The sequence below is a fragment of the Triturus cristatus genome, chromosome 8, assembly GCF_964204655.1.
Source record: "Triturus cristatus chromosome 8, aTriCri1.1, whole genome shotgun sequence".
Taxonomy (NCBI): Eukaryota; Metazoa; Chordata; class Amphibia; order Caudata; family Salamandridae; genus Triturus; species Triturus cristatus.
In genome coordinates, this window is record NC_140591.1 from 121,013,465 (window position 1) to 121,030,872 (window position 17,408).

A 17,408-nucleotide genomic window follows, 5' to 3' on the forward strand; every position below is an offset into this window, starting at 1 on the left:
TACTGTATTTCTGTATTTTTGTTCTTCATGGGATATATCAAAAGCCCATACTGCAAACTGAGTTGCCTCTGGTAGTCGGGTGATTTCAGAACGTGGGTGGGTGTCAATGATAGCGCGACAGAGAGTTGTGGATAAATGCAGTGTGAGGTTCTGAGTGCGCTAGTTTTTGGGCCATACATTTTTTGGTCTCTTCAAGACATTTTGTTTACTGTTAGTAGGCTTGGAGCCTTCCCATTAGTTAACATTGTTGGGCTTCAAAGCTACTCTCAAGTGCTTGCTTCCTGCTGGTTAGTTCTGCAGTCCGCACTTCCCTCTTCTTGCAATGTGACCCTCCCCTAGAGCATGGCCCAAGTACTTGTGTCCTTGCACTGCTCACACTTTTGGGGCTGTTTTTTTCTTTTTGTTGAGCCACTCTAGAGAGTGTATCTTTCCTAACTGACTTTTTCATTTCCTTGTTGTGTTAGGCTTTCCAGCTTGTCTTTGTTTATCCCGTAGGTACTCATTATCTGTAAACAGGCCTTTAAATCTTGTTCTTATCTTGTCTCATTTGCTGTTCATTCAAAGATAGAGGTCAAATAAGACAAAGGTCAAATGTCAGGCTTTGTACTCTGTGAGAACTTGTTGTTTACTTTTCTTCTGCTGACTTCAAAGCGAAAGAATGTATGTGACAATGTTCACACTTTTGGAGCTGTTTTTTTCTTTTTGTTGGGCCACTCTAGAGAGTGTATCTTTCCTTACTGACTTTTTCATTTCCTTGTTGTGTTAGGCTTTCCAGCTTGTCTTTGTTTATCCCGTAGGTACTCGTTATCTGTAAACAGGCCTTTAAATCTTGTTCTTATCTTGTCTCATTTGCTGTATATTCAAAGATAGAGGTCAAATAAGACAGAGGACAAATGTCAGGCTTTGCACTCTGTGAGAACTTGTTGTTTACTTTTCTTTTGCTGACTTCAAAGTGAAAGAATGTATGTGACAATGTTCCTATTGAGTTCCTATTCAAGAGGATAGGCTGTATGATGGTATCTTTTCCAGCGCACAATTAACATTAACTGTGCTGATATTTCAGAATACATCAGAATGAGAACAATAGAAATTATGTACTTTTTTGTAATTCTGAAGGGTGGTGGACAGAAATGTTTTCATACATTATCACTTGTGTGCAGCAAAATGGTATGTCTGTGCAAATGTAATGCCCATTTTCAATTTTCAATTGAAAATGTGTTGTTTGTAATGGAAGTGAACTATCACACCATGCATAGTCCACACTACGTTACTCTACTTTACACTACTCTCTACCAACATCTACAGCACTTCACTTTATAACACTCTGCTCCACTCTATGCCCTTCCACTCTGTGTCATGCCCCGCCACTCCATTCCATTCCATGACACTCCACCGAAAGACACTCTATGTCAGGGCTCGTTACTTCACTCTACACCACTCCACTCCACTCCACACTCCTCCACTCTTCCACTCTATTTTGTCCCACTCTGCTTCAATGTACCCCAACTCAATCTACCCCAGTCCACTTCAATACACTCTACCCCACTCCACTGCAATCTACCATTCCTATCTACCATACTCTCATCCACCCAATCTACTCCAATCCACTCAATCTACTTCACTCCACTGTACCCCACTTCACCCTAATCTACCCCACCCCACTCTTTTCCACTCCAGTCTACCCAACTCATCTCCACTCCAGTCTATCCCACTCTTTTCCAGTCCAGTCTACCACACTCTAATCTACCTAGTCTACACCACTTCAATCTACCCTACCCCACTCTACCCTACTCCAATCTAACCCAATCCACCTACTCTACTTTTTCCCAATGTACTCCATTCCAATCTATCCCTATATACCTCGTTCCACTCTACCCCAATGTACCCCGATCTACCAAACTGCTATCTAACACAATCTACCAAAACTACTCTTGTCTACCCCAATCCACCCACATTTACCCCACTTCACTCCAATCTACCCACCCCATTCCATCCCAATCTACCCCACTCTACTACAATCTACCCCACTCCACTACAATCTACCTGACCCCACTTCCATCTACCCCACTTCACTCAACCTACCTTTCTCTTCTCTACTCAATCTACCCCACTCTTCAAAACTACAGTCTACCCCAATCTACTCCAGTCCAGTCTGCTTCACTCTATCCCAATGTACCCCACTACAATCTACTCCACTCTATCCCACTCCACGCTACCCTAATCTACCACACTTTACTGTAAACCAGTCTACTCCACTCCATGCAACCTCAGTCTACCCCACTCCATCCGACTCTAAACCAACCTATACTGCACCACCTAACCCCAGTCTACCCCACTCCAGGCTCCTCCAGTATACCCCATTCCACTCTACCCCCATCTATCCTACTCCAGTCCACCCCACGCCTCTCCACACCACAAATGTTTAGCCATGCAGCACAGCAGCCACACTGGTGTACAACATGGCTAAAACACATTACCAAAGCCAATAGCTCTTTTATAGGAGAGACCTATTGGCATTGCTATTGTGAAGTAAAGATGCTGAGACGATATATTAGACGTAAAGAGTGTCTTTATTCCCAGGCATCTGCTCTCCACAACTGTCAACTGCCTCACAGAACATTCTACGGTAAGCTCTAATATAACTTTCCAAGAGAAAAGGAGGAGGGAGGAATATACCATTATATAGGTAAAATGTAGAGTGAGGAAAGGGGAAAGAAAAGACAGATTACAACACATCTCCCAATGGCGTAAGGAAAAAACAGTTACTTTTAGTTACCATCAACTTTAACAAGGTTATCACTGCTCCATATTTGACCATTGTCAATTTGAACAACATTTTTGTTAACTTTTGTCAACTTCAGTGTCGGGTAAAAATTACTGTGATCTATTTTCTCTCTAGTCGGTAGTTTGTCTAATAAAGAGTCACCAACTTCCCAATTACGGTCCTTGACACCATTTTTAGTGTCATATAAACTTTTGTACTTGAGTTGATGTTTTTGTACTCTTCTACTAATTCCCTGTGTATTGGTTGAAACTGGCTTCCCTCCACCCAACTATAGGGGATTCATTTTTGTGCTTGGCTCTCTCCCCCCGATGGAGACAAAAGGAGATATTCCAGTCACTAAGTTGGGCGAAGTGTGATATGACCAATTTCAGTTGTGTAAAGGTTTGTCCACGTCATGACCATTTACAATAGCTAGTTGAATCTGTTCCTTAATCTTACGATTTGCGATTTGTCCTTTCAACTAGGCCATTGGCCTTCGGGCAATATAGAGCAGTTTTTTCTTGTTTGATGCACAACTCTTGAAGGAATTCTTTCATTTCCAACTAAGTGAATTGGACGTCATTGTCCGTAACTAATGTTTCAGGAATCCCTTCATTGCTGAACAACTCTCTCCAAAATGTGATGAGAACATTTGTAGTAGTGCATAAAACGAACTCATACATTATCCAATGGGAAGTGTGGTCAATAAGTACAATCATGAATCTCTTTTGAACTCCCATGTACTCCATAGGACCAAGTATGTCCATGGCCAATTTGTGCCATGGTACACTCTGTACTTCCACTGGGGATGAAGGCACTTTAAGTAGTATCTTAGTTTTATCACCCCTAGCACAGCTCATGCAATTTTTTACTTTGTGCTCAACCATCGAATCCACATTTGGAAACAAAAAAACTTTTGTTACTTTTTTTTTTTGTGATACTCCTGCCAAGGTGTCCTGCGTGTGCTAAATCAATGATCTTGTCTCGAAGACCAACAGGTGGCACAACTTTTTCATTTCAACATATCTTGTCATTCAATCAGTCAATCAATCAGTTAATTTGTAAAGCGCACTACTTACCCGTAAGGGTTTCAAGGCGCTGGGGGAGGGGGGTGCTGCTGCTACTGGTCGAAAAGCCAGGTCTTGAGTTGTCTCCTGAAGGCTAGCCGGTCTTTGGTTTGTCATAGGTAGAGGGGGAGGGTGTTCCAGGTCTTGGCGGCGTGGTGGGAGAAGGACCTGCCTCCAGAAGTGGTTCTACGGATGCATGGGATCGCGGCCAAGGCTTGGTCAGAGGAGCGGAGTATCCTGTTGGGTACGTAGAAGGAGAGTCGACTGTTGAGATAGGCTGGGCCGTTTTTGTGGAGTGCCTTGTGTGCGTGGATCAGGAGCTTGAAGGAGATCCTTCTGTCGACGGGGAGCCAGTGCAGGTTCCTCAGGTGGGGGGTGATGTGGTCGTGGCGCGGGACATCGAGGATCAGGCGTGCAGAGGCATTCTGGATTCTTTGTAGTCTGTTGATGAGCTTGGACGAGGCTCCGGCGTAGAGGGCGTTTCCGTAGTCGAGTCTGCTACTGACTAGGGCCTGGGTGACTGTTTTCCTCGTGTTTGTCGGGATCCATCCGTAGATCTTGCTGAGCATGCGGAGGTTGTTGAAGAAGGTGGAGGAGACTGCGTTGACTTGTTTGTTCATGGTGAGTTTTGAGTTAAGGATGACTCCCAGGTTGCGTGCGTGGTCGCTAGGGGCCGTGGGGGTCCCCAGTGATGCAGGCCACCAGGAGTCATCCCATGCTGAGGGGTTGGACCCGAGGATGAGGATCTCCATCTTGTCTGAGTTCAGCTTAAGTCGGCTTTCCTTCATCCAGTCGGTGACGGCCTTCATTCCCTGGTGGAGGTTGGATTTGGCGGTGAGAGGGTCCTTTGTGAGGGAGAGGATCAGCTGTGTGTCATCGGCGTAGGAGATTATGTTGAGGTCGTGCTGTCGGGCGATGCGTGCTAGTGGTGCCATGTAGACGTTGAACAGTGTCGGGCTGAGGGAGGATCCCTGTGGGACACCGCAGATGATCACAGAGGCCTCGGACCGGAATGGGGGGAAGCGGACTCTGAGTTCTGCCGGAGAGGAAAGAGGTGGTCCAGTCATTAAGTCTAGAAAGCTCATACCTTACTTCCCAGAAACTTTACAATTCTTCGGCAATGTCTTTGCAATGTTCTGGCCAACCATTGATAATGAGGTCTTTGACCATATTCAAATTATTATCACTGCACACACAATTATTCCATTCCTCTCAGTAATGGCTGGAAATTGTACTTCTAACATAGGAACATCCAGGGGTTCATACTGAACATCCACTTCTAAAGGTGCTCTGGAAAGAATGTGCAATTATATTTTTCCCACCCGGTAGGTATACAATTTTGAAGCAATAACCTTCCAAACCTAATATCCATTTGGATATGTGGGGAAAACCACAGTGTGTTTTTTTGACAGAGAACAGGATTGTGAGGGGTTTATAGTCAGTACGAATTGTGAATTTTATGCCCCAAAGATAAAACTTGAAATGTTGAACAGCCCAGAAACAGGCGAGGGCCTCTCTTTCGACTACAGAATAGTTACGTTCTATAGTGGTTGAACAACGTGAAGCAAAAGAAATTATGGTTTCACCATTTTCCCCTTTTTGTGACAATGTGGCACTCAACCCTTTGTTAGAGGCATCTGTAGTAAGGATTGTCTTTTTGCAGAGTCAAATGAATCTAATGCAGGTGACGGTATAATTTCATCTTTTAACTTGTTTACAATATCACTGTGCTTTGTCCGCCATGTAAAGTCATTGCCTTTTCTCAAGAGATCACGAAGACACTCACACTTTTCAGAGAAGTTTTTAAGATACTTAGGGCCATATGTGTGAAAGTTTTGTTTTGCGATTCTCAAATAGCGATTTTTTGCGAATCGCTATTTGAGAATTGCAAAACACTGTGTATGTAGAAATTTGCAAATAATTTTGCGAATCCTACATATTCCTTAATTGCGAATTATAAATTGCGATTCGCAATTAAGGAATACTTTCCCATTCATTCCTATGGCCTAGAGGCCCATAGGAATGAATGGGAAGACATTCTCAATTCGCTCAAAATCGCAAATTGAGAATGCAATTTCAAGGGTGGCAGGGTGTCAAAAGGACACCCTGTTGCATCCCTGAAAGGTGTATATGTGCCCATGTGGCACACATACATGCAAAAAAGTGCATTTTTCAGAGAAATCGCAAATTGCCACCACTTGCAGTAGGTGGTAATTTGCGATTCCTTAAGCCCAAATTGCACTTTTTCTGTGCCTCTTACACTGCCTTTAAGGAATCGTAAAATTTGCGATTCCTTAAATGCGATCGCAAAATAAGGAATGGCAAATCTTGCGATTCCTTATTTTGCGAGGCAGTTTTACCTTAATACATCCCACTTAGCTAAATTGCGATTGCAAACGCCAACACCCTGCGAATTTCAGCATTTGCGATCGCAATTTTGATTGATACATATGGCCCCTAGCCATGTATTCAATTAAAACCCCAACAATTTCAATTCCACTGTTTTTTGGGTATGGCGCATCCTTCACAGATTGAATTAAAGTATATTTATGCCTGAATCCTTCTTGTGATATGGTGTGACCAAGGTAATCTACAGAACTGACCTTAATCTTGCATTTGTTCTGTTTTACGGTCAAAGCAGAATCCATAAATCTTTTAAACACTGCTCTTAAAATGTGATCATGTTCCTCTATTGACGACCCATAAACTAAGATATCATCTTGGAAGCAAAAGGTTTTTTCTATGTCATTTAAAATCCTGTGCATTATTTTCTGAAAAAGTTGCAGCAGCAGAAGCCAGGCCAAAAGGCATCCTCGTGAACATGTATGCCCCAAACAGAGTGGTAAACACAGTAAGGGGTCTGGACTCCGGATGGAGCTCCACCTGATTATATGCCATGGATAAGCCGGTTCATGTTGGAACCTCTTGTTTTAACCATTGACACTGTTTAAAGACATGGCTGACTTTAAAGTTCCTTTTACCTTGTTTTGTCCTGGTCTGCTCACCGGGAGCACTTCTCCCGGCTCTACCTCCTCTGTTGCGCGGTGCCCGTCCGTGCGAGCGGGCCCGCCCACCTATTTCCGGCGAGGTTAGCGCTCTAGTTTTCACGCCTCTACTGCCTACATAGCTCACGCTGGCGCGAGCGCGCAGCGTGTGTTGGTACAGCTGAGAGCTTATCGGAGTGTGGGGTTCGGGCTGCGAGTGGGCTCCTGATTTAGTGGATTGCTGTGTGACCACTTTTAATTTTTTTTTAGCTAAAGTGACCGTTCGTGTTGGAACCTCTTGTTTTAACCATTGACACTGTTTAAAGACCTGGCTGACTTTAAAGTTCCTTTTACCTTGTTTTGTCCTGGTCTGCTCACCGGGAGCACTTCTCCCGGCTCCACCTCCTCTGGTGCGCGGTGCCCGTCCGTGCGAGCGGGCCCGCCCACCTATTTCCGGGGAGGTTAGCGCTCTAGTTTTCGCGCCTCTACTGCCTACATAGCTCACGCTGGCGCGAGCGCGCAGCGTGTGTTGGTACAGCTGAGGGCTAATAGGAGTGTGGGGTTCGGGCTGCGAGTGGGCTCCTGATTTAGTGGATTGCTGTGTGACCACTTTTAATTTTTTTTTGCTAAAGTGACAGTTTGTGTTGGAACCTCTTGTTTTAACCATTGACACTGTTTAAAGACCTGGCTGACTTTAAAGCTCCTTTTACCTTGTTTTGCCCTGGTCTGCTCACCGGGAGCACTTCTCCCGGCTCCACCTCCTCTGGTGCACGGTGCCCGTCCGTGCGAGCGGGCCCGCCCACCTATTTCCGGCGAGGTTAGCGCTCTAGTTTTCGCGCCTCTACTGCCTACATAGCTCACGCTGGTGTGAGCGCGCAGCATGCATGCGCGCCGGTGGAGCGCCAAAGGCAAGCCCATCTGCACCCGTCCGCGCCAGGATCGCGCCAGACGTCCTGCCCTTGGTCGCCAAGCACCTCCTGCATTATACTCGGGAGAGGTTGATGATGCTACAGGTGAGAAGCATCCCCCAATGTATTCCCCTATATGGGCATGAGGACATATGCAACTATCGGTGCCCGGGCTGTCACTACTCGGTGGTCAGAGAGGCCAGTATTGTTGGAGGAGAGCTACTCACCGTCCCATGTAGGACTGGGGATAGAATAAGGGTGGGGGTTGTATCGGAGACTGCTCCATACGACTCACAGGCCCGAGCATCTATCCCTACCTCACAGGCACACTTAGGTAATCACCTGCTAGGGATTCTCTTAAACACACGTTCCGTGACTAAACATCATGTAGAACTGGAGCTGCTGCTAACGGCTCTTTCCCCAGACCTGGCTTTTATCACAGAAACGTGGACCAATGTGGCCTCTTGCCCAGATTGGATCTTGGCTCTGCCCCCAGGCTATGCGCTATACTGCCTGGATAGAAAGGACGGCAGAGGGGGCGGTTTAGCTATCATCTATAGAGACCACCTGAAGTTACAGGTTGAGGTGGTTGAAAACTTGGACGCTGAAGCATTACAATTCAGTATTTTTTCTAAAGATATAACTGTCTCCCATGGGCTTTTAGTCTACAGACCGCCTGGACCACGGGCCATCTTTTTGGGGGCCCTCCAAAAACATCTGGAGTCCTGTACCATGTTCGACCCCTATATCATTCTTGGGGACTTCAATTTTCATCTGGAGGTCAAGAATATCTCGGACACTGCCAGATTGTTGGACAGTATGGAGGGATATGGTCTCAGGCAGTTGGTCTCCGACCCGACCCATATTGGGGGACATACGTTGGATGGTTTTTTTTCTAGCCATCCTGACCTTTTAAATCTTGGGACAGAAGCTCTTCCGTGGACTGACCATCGGGCTGTGCTTTTTAGTATTGGAGTTAAGACTAGACTTGGAGGGGGTCCGCAGAGACCTGCCAGAATTATGTTTAGGAGATGGAGTAGAATCACACATTCTTCCCTTCTTGAGACGCTGGGTACTCCCCCCCTACCCTGGACACTGATAATGACACAGCCGCTGCGCAGTTTATGGACTGGATCACTAATGCTGTTAATCAGGTCGCTCCTCTCCAGGTAGCCACCCAGAACAGACGTTCGCCAGGTGCCCCTTGGTACGGCCCAGAGTTGAAACGTCTCAAGGTGGAATGTAGGCGGCAGTAACGGTTGTGGAGAGTAAGTTACGACAGGATCTGTAAGCAAGCTTATGGTCTGGCATTGTCTAACTATAAACTCGCCATTCAGAATGCTAATAGTGATTACTTCTCTCGGAAAATCTCGGAGGCTGGCAATTCGTCCAAGGAACTGTTTAAAACAGTATCTTTCTTGGCGAATTCCCAACAGACGAGCCAGTTCAGACCGGATCAGTTGTTCTGCGATCAGCTAGCCGATTTCTTTAAAAAAAAGGTTACTACTATCTATGCTGATCTACTAAACACTGTAGGTCTCCCGTCTCCCCCTCTTGAGATATCCAGCTGCAGCCTGTCAACTATCCCTCCCTTGTCCAGTGATCAGGTTGGGATTCTTTTGGGCTCTATTAAATCGGGAGCCGCATCAGACCCCTGTCCGCCTTATAGTTTACTGCAGGCCGTTGACAAGGTTATACCTACTCTTACGGCTTTGATCAACCAAGTACTAGCCGCTGGACATTATCCAAGTATGTGGAAAACTGCGAGCGTAAAACCCCTTTTGAAGAAATCCTCGCTTGACCCCGCAGAATTTTCTAGTTACCGTCCTATTTCCGGCCTTCCTCTAGTGGCTAAAATCGCAGAGAAGGCCATAAACCAGACTCTGATGGAGTACCTCGATAAGAACGATATACTGGATAGGTCCCAGCACGGCTTCCGACCCAGACACTCCACGGAATCGGCTCTCATAACCACAGCCGAGGGGATTAGAGATGAAGTGGATGGAGGGGGGCGAGCGGTGCTTGTCCTTCTGGACCTGTCCGCTGCGTTCGATACCGTCAACCATGAGGTACTGCTCCAGCGTCTAAAGGGAGTTGGGATTGTGGACCGTGTGTGGGCACCATTGGCGTCCTTCTTAGATAATCGTACACAAAGCCTACAATGGTCCGGGTTACGTTCGGCCAATTTTTCCCTCCTGTGCGGAGTTCCGCAAGGGTCAGCATTATCCCCGACCCTTTTTAATATCTATGTTAGACCTCTGGCTAGTCTGGTCAGACGTCATGGATTCACGCTGGTATCCTATGCGGATGATTCGCAATTAGTAATATCAACTGTGGACCACCCCGACCAAACAGCGGCCAAGTTTCATGCTTGCCTTATTGACGTGATGGATTGGATGCGCCTTAGCTTTTTAAAAATCAACACGGAGAAGACGGAAGTGATGGAGTTTGGGAAGGGTCCTTCAATCTGGAACTCCCTCTGGTGGCCGGCGGTGGCTGGGCAATGCCCCCTCCCGGTCACTAAGGTAAGGAACCTGGGTGTGATACTGGATGATAAACTAGATATGTCTACCCAGATCAATAGCTTAACGTCATCATGTTTTTTTCTCCTAAAAACTCTGCGGAAAATTCTCCCATATATCCCTCAGGCGCTCCAGAAGATTGTGATGGCCGCTCTGTTTATGTCCAGACTGGACTACTGCAATGTCATGTTTCTGGGGATGGATAAGTTTCAGGTGGGAAAAATCCAGTCCCTACAGAATGCTGCAGTTCGAGTTATTCTGAACCTACCTAAGGGTTGCCCTACCTCTGAAGGGAGGAAATCCCTGCACTGGCTTCCGGTCCAGCAGAGGATCGAGTTTAAGGCTCTCTGTTTGGTTCACCGGGCCCGTTTTGGGGGCGGCGCCAATGATGGAAGAGATAGATTCAAACCCTATCTCCCGCCTCGCACTTTGCGGTCTGCTAAGGAAGGCCTTATCTGTACCTCCAGATTCAAATTGGCTAGATGGGGTGGTCGCTCTTTTGGCAGGCGTGCAGCAAGATTGTGGAACCTCCAGCCTTTGGAGCTGCGACTTCAACCCGATCATGCCCTCTTCAGGAAAATGCTGAAGCACCGCCTATTTCAGGCCCAACCATAATTTTGATTTGCTCTCTTGCCTGACTACACACACCACAGCGCCAAGACACCTTCGGTATTAGAGCGCTTTACAAAATTCTTTATATGTATACTTATACTTATACTTATACTTTATACTTATACTTAATAACAGAGAAGACTTTGGCATCACCCATGGTACATTCAGAGGCCTCTACCGGTTGTAGGACACCCAAATCACATAGTTTATTTAGCCCCTTCTGCAATGGCTCTCTCAACATAAGTGGAGCTGGACGTGGTTTGTGTACAATAGGTTTAGCACCTTGTCTAACTTTTAATTTATGTTGGAAATCTTTCAACAAGCCAAGTTTTTCGGATAACAATTCCAGGTATTCTTTGCAGATATCATTTGTCCCATTAGCACGCTCAACAAGAAGTACTTGATCCTTATATTGGTATCTAGAATAATTCCTAACTCCTTCAGATGATGCCAACCTAAAAGATTGGACCCTTTTTTTACGACATACTCTCTACCACAAGCGGATCTGCCCTTGAAGACAATAAGCATCCTCACCATCCTGACCAGAGGTATAGCTTCTCTGGTATATCCTTCTGGTGAGATGTCAGATTCTGACATGTTAAGGTTAGAAGGGTCAAATCTGTTATTAAAATCTTCTTGGTTAATTAAAGTGAAAGGGGAAATGAATCAGCAAGCATGACTACTGGCTTATTGTCCAGGTACATGGTACATTTAGGATATCTAGGACTAGTATCACAATCAGTATCCTTCACTTGAAACACATACTTAGGTAACAGGTCTCCATCACTGCAAATAACTTTTACCCGTTTATTTTCTCCATCTCTGCAGACCTTAGCAAAGAGCCCTCTTCTATTGCACTTTTTATATGTTACATTGCAAGCAGTACAAATAGTGTTGTTTGCTAGGTGATTAGCTGCTCCCACATCTGAAACATTTCAAACTATTACCTTCCTTAGTGGGTTTGGTTATCTTAACCTCTCTGGTTCTGACATTAAGCACTTCACTCTCATTGGGCCCGATTAACAAAAGTAATTTGAGACAAAATCATAACTTTACGACTTTTGGTATTCACAGAAGGCATTTAGGAGTACTAAAATTAGTATTTTGTCTCAGTTAAATTAAGTTTTGGTATTAAGTTTAACATAGACCAAAACTTAAGTTTAACTGAAACAAAATCCTAACTGTAGTACTCCTAAATGCCTTCTGTGAATACCGAAAGTCATAAATTTAGGATTTTGTCTCAGATTTCTTTTGTGAATTGGGCCCAGAATGATCATCGTGTGCACAATTGGGGTTCTGAATGTTTGCGACTACTTTATTAGGTGTTTTTATTTCCTTGATAAACTTAGCTGTATGTTCTATGGATTGAGCTATGCTAATCACCTCCCTTAATGTAGGATATTTTGCCAATGATTTGTCTTGGATGCGGCAATTATTTGTGCATCTAACTAATTGATCCCTGATCAAGGAATCATTAACTTCACCAAAATCACGTAACTTTGTTAGACCCCTTCGTGCTGCTACATAGCCAGTGACAGACTCCTGTTTTCCTTGGATACGACTAAAAAACGTATGCCGTTCTAAAACTACATTTAGTCTGTCACCAAAATGCATTTATAATTTTAAGAGAGTAACATTAAAAACATCTTGTTCTTCTTCTTCTAACTGTGGTTCTGGTAATGTCTCATAAATGTTCCTACCTTGAATACCTAGATTATGCAGTAATACATATTGTTTACGAACAGCAGAAAATCTGTCGCCACGCATGGCAATTAGATACGACTCAAACAATTTTATCCAGTCTTTCCAATGGATTTTTGGTTCCCCAAACTCATTCAGAAACGAAGGTGGTTGACTCAAAGCCGGCACAGCCATTGTCAAGAATAATAAGAAGAGGAAGTAATACTATAATGAAACAATAGTGTATTGAACAACAACAACACCCTCCTAAACAATTAATACTTCACAGGTTTGAGAAATTATATGTAACATAGAACACTATAATGAAGACGGTGTGCTGTCACAGAGAATAAGGTAGTGGCACACAGAGATCAAGATGTCACCATGAAATGTCTATACTTTCGAAATATGTGGCAATGATATAGATTTCATAAAAGGTGTGCGTAACACCGTGAAAAACAATGGTACACACAGGAAGGCGTGTGTGTAGCTGTTAGATTTCTACCCAATGATGAATATAATTATTGTCAACTTAAAAGGTGTGCGTTTCACCGTGTAAAGAGCGTGTACACACACTGTACTGGAAAGCACTATATTGAAGGTGTGTACATCACCGTTAAGGCACATTTAAAACCAAACAAATCTTACCTGACAACTAGTACGTATAAAACAATCATCCAGCAAACGGTTCAATTAAATTGATGGAGTGTATAAAATGAGAAATGTGCGCAGAACCAAGAACCATTGTGCCCGGTACTTTCAGTCACCTGATGATTTCCTCCATCAATATAACTCTGTGGAAGGTTTGCTGGTTGTTGAAGGTTTACACACAATGTGAAAGCGAGCTAAATGAGCAGCAGGAATTACTCATGGGCGTGACTAAAAGCGTTAATCTGCCTCAAATCTTTCTTTCTGAAGGAGGCGTAGAAGATACACCCACAACGTGAAAGTGTGTCAAATGATCTCCTGGGAAGAAATACGGGGCGTGACAGGACTCTGTTCTGCGTCCAGGCGTTCTTACTGGAGGAGGTTCTCCTTGCTAGGTGCACACTCCGGTCCGCAATCTTACGGGCTGGTACTTTAGGCATGAAAACAACAGAGTTCTGCCTCTGTTTGAATTTTCTGAAGAGGCGTTTCGTCCCCGCAATGAAAATGATGGCTGTAAGACGCCGAGACGATATATTAGAACTAAAGAGCATCTTTATTCCCAGTCATCCGCTCTCCAAAACTGTCAACTGTCTCACAGAACATTCTAAGGTACGCTCTAATATAACGTTCCAAGAGAAAAGGCAGAAGGAGGGATATACCATTATTTAGGTAAAATGTGGAGTGAGGAAAGGGGAAAGAAAAGACAGATTACAACAATTGCCAATGCTTGTTGCTGTTCCTCCAGGGTCTTCAAATCTTTGGCATATCAGCGGAGTGCACAGAGCAGAGGCCACATAAATGCCAATTGTAGCTACTGTTCTACAGAAATCAACCGAGTTTGCGAAGCAGACAGTGGAGAGCTATGATGAAATATTCAAACATTGTTGGGTGAAGTTCCGAAGGGGGTGCATCTCAACTTGATAATTGCTGTTAAACTTTGCTAGTTTTGTGATTTACAAAAAAAAAGAATCTGAAAGGGATCCTGCACTGTGGCATTACCTATTGTAAGTGGAGGGGTCCTAAGCCCACATACTAACTCAAATAATGACACAGACACTAGTGTTGGTAGAACATAATTGGCATGGGGAACATCCTTTACCACCCAGGCATTGCATCACAATGCCTTTACATCGCGGGTAATACAACACAAGTCGTTACAACGACTTGCGCTGGATGGCGCTCTAACCTTAGGAATAGTATGTTTTACTATTCCAACACCTTCCCTACTGTATGTAGACTGGTGTTGGAATAGTAAATCATACTATTCCTAAGTCCATCCAGCGCCCTCCAGTGCAAGTCGTTGTAATGATTTGCATTGTAAAATCTGCGATGTAACGTTCCGCAATCATTTTGATCGTGTTGTAACATCACATATTCGGCATGGGGCATGTCAGCCCAGCCCCTTTTATTAGTAGGGTCTCATGACTGTTAGAGCCTGTGTTGGGTATAGGGTGGGTCTTAGCACTGCCCCAAGGGAAGGCTGCTGCATGACATGTTCAGCAGGACACTTCATCCCCCCGAAATCAATAAGAAATGACACAGAGTCTCCCTTTTGGGGGAACAAAAACAAAACAAACCCGAATTCACATAGTCCATCAGTCTCTAGACTCACTCAGCAGGACAGCAGTAGACGCATGGACGGATGATACTGGCTGCAACAGGCCATCTCTTCTCATATTCATACTTCAACACGTCTGAGAAAGTATATTACACTGGTTCAAGGATATTGAAAATCTTCTGGCTACAGGCCAGCTGTAGTCATGTCCATTGTGTGGAGTTGGCTCCCTCTGCTGATGCTCCAGATAATTTGTGGTGGGTATCGAGTGTTCAAAAGCAGGGTGCGTCAGGAGTGTTGTCAGCGTCCATCGCAAAGCTTTCATTGGTGGTGTTGCTTGTCTCCTTCATAACAGTCTTGGCATGCTGCAATCTGTTGTTGAAGTCTCAGCTGTTAGGCCCTAGTAGCTCCTGGCATCCGTTAGTGGGGCAGTGTCAAATCCATCTTATGCATTCATATAGGCTCTTTATTTGGGTTTCAAAAGACCCGAGTGTGGTCTGTACTGAGGCTGCATGTGTTCCACATCTGGGCTGCTGCAAGACCACTATGGATCCACTGCCTAATAACTCATGAAAACACAGGGATAGATGGGTCCTTATCAAGACACACTCTCACCTCCAGGATCAGGATGGAGGCACGGTAAGCAGGTGGTAACGGGAGGACTAATTCTTCAGAAAGTCAATGGTGCTTCGTGCCTTGGTGGCACTTTTACCATGGCATACAGCCAACCAATGTCTCTGTGCACTCCAACAGTGCTCTGGTTGCAGTGTAGTGCAGGGTCTCTCATTCCAAGGTGGCAGACCCTATTCTCCTTCTGGGATCACAGACCATATGTGGTGGTCTCTTTAGCTGGGTACTGCTGTCCGTCCATCGCTATGTGGCGTTGCAGCTGCTCCACTGGTCTCTTGTCTGCCTTCCTTTTGGTTATGTGCTTCCTGGTCATATGCCACTTCTTGTCACTGGATTTCATGTATTTCACAATGCTGCTGTGCTTGTTAGCAGGGTCCCTTGGTGCTTGGAGGGTGCAGATTTTCTTTTCTATTTATTTTTTCTATTGAGCTTCCCAGCTAGCACCTACAAGTCTTTATTACTGTTGTGTGTTTAGCCTCCTTCTTTCGGTGGCAGCAGTTGACCACCAGGGAGTGCATGTGCTCCTCTGCACTAGTCTTGGGTCCTTCTTCTCACTTGGCTTCAGTGCAGTCATTACTGTGAGATGATGACCCACCACTCTACTTATATACTGCAAATCGTAGCAGACAGATGTTAACCTCCTTGATTGGGGACCAGTGGCAGTCCTCCTACTCCTATTATCAGCAGTGGCATCGCAGGGCACCTCAACAGGTAGGCCTGCTCCTTGATGCTCATATAGTCTCTTCAGGAAGAGCTGGAGAGCAATGGCCTGTGCTTCAATGCTGGCAAGGGAGACAAACAGTCTACTTTCCTACCCGCAGTTGTGAAGGCAGATGTTCACTAGGGGGTATGCAGCGCTCCTTACCTCTGATTCAGACATGGGCACTGTAAGTGAGACAGGCTCAGTTCTCACCTAGTCCTCAGCCCTATTCAGGGTCCGTGGGGCCACCTGATAGTTCTCTTCCTTTTTAGGCCTCTCTGCAAGCGATCCAACGTATGCCAAACTCTCTCCAGGAGCAGGTAGTCAGTTTATTTCACATTTCATTGCCACATTGACAGGTGGCTATCTGCCAACATGAGGTGGTGGTGGCAGGGTTTGTCAGGTGGTTTACAGCACTCCCTGGACTCACCTCAGCTTTCCTTTACAGCCACGTTCTCTGCTGCAGCACAGGATGGGGAGAGCTATTCTTGCCACTACCCGCACTTGGTGAGTTTATGGAGAGGGTAGGGCTCCTTGTCTTGGTGTGTGCTCTGTGCGGTGCTCCCAGTGCTTGGTTTGCATCCTCCCTTTACTTAGCGGCAAGCAACAGCAGGTGCTGCAATGTTTGGGCAGGAGGCAAACAGTCTCTATTTCTCCCCATGGTGGTGACAGATGTCCACCGGGGGTGCAAGGCACTCTCTGTGCTTGTCCTGATTTTTCCTCTTTTTCACAGGCGAGGTTCACCTCTCACGCACATGAGCATGTTGTGCTTCTGGTCTGTCTCGATCCGGTGAAGCAGTGAGATATGGAGGCGTCGTACCACATGTTTCTCTTCATCTCCCGCGGCGCATGTCATGCCAGGTACTTATCCGCACTGAAGAAAGGAAGGCCAGTCTGTGCTGCAAGCTGCATATCTAAACGTGGATGACAGCGGAGAGTACTAATCGCGGATGTCACTCTCCTCGCCAGCTGGTTGGCTTTCTCCACTTATTGCAGCATTCCACATCCTTAGTGCCTTGGTCGCTGCCCTCCTAGAAGGGGAGTTGAGGTGCTCCGGAATCCATCTACCCATCCCCCCCAGATTCTGTGCTCTCAGCATTGCAGAGTGTGGGGAATAAATACCGGGCCCAGGGCACTTGCACACGACCCCATTTATTTGCAGGGTCACCCAATTGGGGACACCTATGTTGCATAAGTGTGGGGTTGGTGTTAGCACTGCCCCTAGGGATGGGCTACTGAATGAGGTGTCCAGCAGTACACTACAACTATCACAAAACAACACAGTTCTGGGAATGGCAGCCAATGCATGTTTAGTGGTTATGCTGTAGTTCATTTCTC